The following is a 3,803-nucleotide window of genomic DNA, read 5'->3' as shown; positions in this document are numbered from 1 at the left end:
TATTGTTCTGAGACTACTTTTCTCTGGGACCATGATTCTGCAAATAGTTGCTAACAACCTTAGTGCCACACTGAATGAAATCACCCTTCATGGAATTCAAGAAAACCATTTTGTTCAAATTATTTTCATTATCTGATTCTTAATTTTCCTTCACATAGCATTAGGAATGCTGCACCTTCAATTGTGACAAATTTGCATGGCAAGGTTTTATATTTTATATTAAGACATTGAGACAGATAAGAACAATGTGGGAAAGCTGTCAGAACACAATATCATAAAAAAATCTTCAGTTGTACATAAACCTTTGCAGTGATCTGAGACATTTTTTGTGATGGTGGTTATTTATTCATCTGATAGCAGAACGAGGTAGTTGCTGTAGAGAAGAGGAAACGAAAGGGGCCGTTCTGGAGGCTGCAGCCTGCTGGAAGACAGAATGAACGTCAGCAGGCAAATTAAAACAGATGCTTGTGTGGGCCAAGAAAAGATTTATGGGAGAAGGCAACAGAACCCTTTCCTGTGATGCTTGAACTCTGCTCAGAAATGCCTTCCCTTGAATAACCACAAAAGTGGAGAAAGAAGATGAAAAAAGAAACAGTATGAGAGGATGGTAAGTGCTGGAAAAGGAGGATTTGATATGTGATTCGCAGGGACGTAAAATCATTCTGTTTGAGCTATGTGTCCTCACATAGATCAAACTACAAATGAGCATTTGACTTTTGTTGTGTGTTGATGTTGAGGAAGGAAATCAGCTATGTCATTAGTCATGTATGTCCTCAACAAGTCTTGCTATTGGAAAAAAAAACCAAATAAACAACTTTCAAAGTCTGCCTACCACATTGGAGGAAAAATACTTTATCTTATAACAGCATTATCTTGTTCTGCATAGTTATTCCAATACTTAGCTGCAGTGAAAAATAAAAGAATTTTGCTGGATTTGGCTTGGGCATAGTTAATTTTCTTCACAGTGACCAGTATGGGGCTGTGTTTGTGCTGAACACAGGATTGATAATATAGAGATATTTTTGTTGTTGCTGAGCAGTGTTTACACAGAGCCAAGGCCTTTTCTGCTTCTCATACTGCCAGGTTGGCAAGGAGCCTGGTGCTGCCCAGGAATTTGGGAGGAGATGCCGCCAGGACAACTGACTCCAACTAACCAAAGGAATATTTCATACCATATGACATAATGCTCAGTTTATAAAGTGGGGGGAAGAAAAAAGAAGCAGGGGGACATTTGGAGCAATGGCATTTGTCTTCTGAAGTCACTATTACACTTGATGTGACCCTAGTCTCCTGGAGGGCCTGAACACCTGCCTGCTTACAGGAAGCAGTGAATTGATTCCTTGTTTTGCTTTGCTTGTGTGTGTGGGTTTTGCTTTTACTATTAAACTGTCTTTGTCTCAGCCTATGAGTTTTTACCCTTCCAATTCTCTCCTCAGTCCCACTGGTGGGGGATTGAACAAGCGGCTGTGTGGGGCTTAGTTGCCAGCTGGAGTGAAACCATGGCAGAAATCTAAACAAGTTGTTTTAAAATCCCTGCTTTCAAGGTGAGCTAAAACAAACAATATTGTGGCTTTGGTCAAGATGAAATGTTAAGCTGCTGTCAGGTGGAGTTGTAAAATGTAGTATTCCATTTACCTCTCAGCTTCAGAGATAGAAGCATGCTGTGACATAGTGAACATTTTGATCTCTGAGAATTTTCTTCAAATTTCAGAAAATAACCATGACCTCTTTGGATCTTTAAACTACAGTCTGGATAAAAAGAAATGAACATGGAGTTGAAATTAATTTCTGATCTATGTCCAACCAATCTCAGCATTTTAACCTTACCTCTGGAGCTGAGACATCTGAAGAAAAGTGTCTAGGGAAAGCTCCCAGGTGGTGACTCTGCACTGGCACTTTGTGTGCCCTTTCAGTCATTTAGGTCTCACAGCTCAGTTTATAGCAGAATATTATCTAAACCAGAGCTTCAATGCAGTTTTCCACATTTGCTTCCTCCATTTCTTTTATCTGAAAGCCTGGCATGTATTCTGTATGAAGTCTCCTTCACACTGTCCATTTTGCTCTGCAAAGAAAAAGCACCATTAAGCTGAGTTCCTAATTTCCACATATATTTTCAGGTCATTCTTCAGTCTTGACTATGTACATTGCTATATTATGTACATTTTAGTACACGCTTCCCCCATAGTAGCTGAGAAGATTATCTGTAGATTGTTCAGCATTTATTTCCTTCCCTGACTGCTTTCCTCACTTTAATGATCATTACTGGTCAATAATGCCACTGATCTGAGAGATGCTAAAAATAGTTTGGATACTTGGCTTCTGACACAGGAGCTTCTTCATCTGGGGAGAGGGAGACTCCTTATTGTGAAGCCAGCAAAAAAAAAACCCCAAAGTCATCCCCTACCTTTTCAGAATAGCATTTTGTTTCCTGTGAGCTGAAATGTGTTTCAAAACAGCATTCACTTAGTCCTGTCTTCTCCTACCATTACTTTTCCTTTCAACAGTGAGTTCCTCTTGTCGTCCTGCTGTTGCTATCTCTTTTTTCACTTTGCCTGTTTTCCTTTCATGAGAACTAGAACATGAGAGCTAGCCTGGCATTTGTATTTATAGCTTGCTTTAATTGAAAGTTTTGGATGTTTGCAATGAGAAACTGAAAATTAAACAGCTGTGTCTTTACAGCTCTGGAAATGCTGCTCATCGAACTCCCTGAACAATTCAGAAAACATCTCAGCTGAAGAACAAAACATGGCTTATGTGCCTGTGTTACAGCAGTTGGAGGAAAGTACTAATACTATAAATGCTTTATATTACTTTGCATAACTGGCATCACAACCTTTGTTTAATATTCAAGTAAGATTAGACAGATAAAGAAGGAAGGCAAGAGGAGGAAAACTTAAGCAAGCCTTGGTTAAGGCAGTCTAAAGGTCAAAATTATAATATTAAATAAATCTTACATGCTTTTATAAACCTTAATTTATTGTCTATGTGCAACTGACATTTTAGCTTTGGGTTTAATACCAAGCACTTCAAAGTATTCTTGTAGAAGAATAGTCGATAACCCTCTTACACAGTATAATTGGAATTCTGCATGTTAGAACATTTGGTTTCTGAAAGATTTTTGTAAATGTTAATAGCTGTCTTTTAAAATGGTGTAAGTGTGAAATGCTATGAAAAGCAAAGGTTTAAATGTCACCATGTCTATAATTTTCATATTGTAAAAACTAAATAAGTTTTTACAATATGAAGAATCTAAAGGCTGGCTGCAAGTTTGAAGATATAAGCTAGCTCATTATTAGTTTTTTTGAAACTGATATGACAGACACATTTTGTAAAACTATGTTAATTTTAGGCTAAAATATATAGTTGAACATTTAATTGTCTGGAAATGTTAGAAGTGCAAAGTCTTCCTATTTACTGGTATGCATGATCTGAGTATGGCAATAAAAGGACTTATCTGGAAAGCCACCTAGGGTATCATCAGAAGTATTGTCCTCATATGGTACTGAGACTGAAAAGCTACTCGTATTTCTCTTGGTTGAGCATTGTGATTTGCACCTACTAACAGGATGCTCTGGGACAGCTTGCACTATTTTTTGGGAGATAGGTTTTCTCTAACTGGAATGGAAAGAATAGAGGTTTTAAAGGCAAGAGTGCAGAGCTTTTCCACTCCCTTGCAATGACTTTTTGGATTACTGAAACTTCAAAAACCTGGTTTCCGTAGCCTGACCCTCTGCATTCTTTGTCAATAAAGTTAATAGCACAGTAATGAACGTGCCACAAAAAAGAAGGAACAATTATTATTA

General features: G+C 37.8%; 1 long non-coding RNA gene across 1 annotated transcript; it reads left to right on the top strand.

Moving 5' to 3' along the window:
• The first annotated feature begins 518 nt into the window (after positions 1-518).
• On the top strand, positions 519-2,943 carry LOC120323606. Its single transcript, XR_005564235.1, has 3 exons — positions 519-607; positions 1,437-1,544; positions 2,680-2,943. It is a non-coding gene; the product is annotated as an uncharacterized LOC120323606 (long non-coding RNA).
• The last annotated feature ends 860 nt before the right edge of the window (positions 2,944-3,803 follow it).

Source organism: Pipra filicauda, unplaced genomic scaffold, assembly GCF_003945595.2.
Source record: "Pipra filicauda isolate LSUMZ 115617 unplaced genomic scaffold, ASM394559v2 scaffold29_size4552773_pilon, whole genome shotgun sequence".
NCBI lineage: Eukaryota > Metazoa > Chordata > Aves > Passeriformes > Pipridae > Pipra > Pipra filicauda.
This window is presented reverse-complemented; position numbering and strand designations above follow the sequence as displayed.